Source organism: Lathyrus oleraceus, chromosome 3 (genome assembly GCF_024323335.1).
Source record: "Lathyrus oleraceus cultivar Zhongwan6 chromosome 3, CAAS_Psat_ZW6_1.0, whole genome shotgun sequence".
NCBI lineage: Eukaryota > Viridiplantae > Streptophyta > Magnoliopsida > Fabales > Fabaceae > Lathyrus > Lathyrus oleraceus.
The window spans coordinates 130,690,573-130,691,432 of record NC_066581.1 but is presented as its reverse complement, the minus strand read 5'-3'; positions in this window follow the sequence as shown (position 1 = coordinate 130,691,432).

Here is an 860-nt window from a genome sequence, read left to right as displayed (position 1 = left end):
GCTAAAATCCAGGAAACTAACAACTGAGCTACAATTAAGAGGCCTAACATATAGCCTATTTGGTAGCACCCTAATATGTGGAAATTAGGTTAACTTGCTTAACCTTAATTTTAGGAAATACAAGTACAAGGCCCAAGTGCTGCATTATAAAAGGATGGCAATCCTACTTTCAGCAACTCAAGGGGTTTGAAGCGTGAAACATTTATTATATCATCATATTTCACGGCTGTTTTTAATTGTGTCTTGTATTAGGTTTGACTTGTGTGCCAAGCAATTATCACCTAGATGATTGAATTGGACTAGGGTGTTCATTGAGTTGTAAGTGTTGTGTCACTCTAAACCTTTAAGTGTGAGTGTTGTGTTTCTTGATTAAAGCTGTGAAGCACTATCAAGAGTTGTTTGAAGTATAACTTCGCAATTAACTTTAAACTAATTAAAGGTTGTAAGCACTGTGGTGATTGAGGGGGAGTGAGTAGGAACTTTGATCTTAGTTTTAGATTGAAATTGCATTTGGTAGGTATTAAGTGATAGGATTAAACAGTTGGTTTAAGGCTTGAATTAATACTGCTAATAGCGGATTTCCTCCCTGGCTTGGTAACCCCCAGACGTAGGTGTGTTTGTCACCGAACTGGGTAAACAATTCTTTGTGTTATTTACCGCACTTTACATTTACGTTCTGCATCATTCTTGTCTGCTCAGAATTGGATGTCATAACATCCAGTGTGACATCGAAAGTCTGTTAACTAGAATTTCAATTGGCATCAGAGTTGGCACCCTGCCTGTTAAATTCTGGGTGAGATCTAGGGACGTTACTTTATAGTACCATGGACAAGGATGTAGGATTCTCAAATAGACCACCC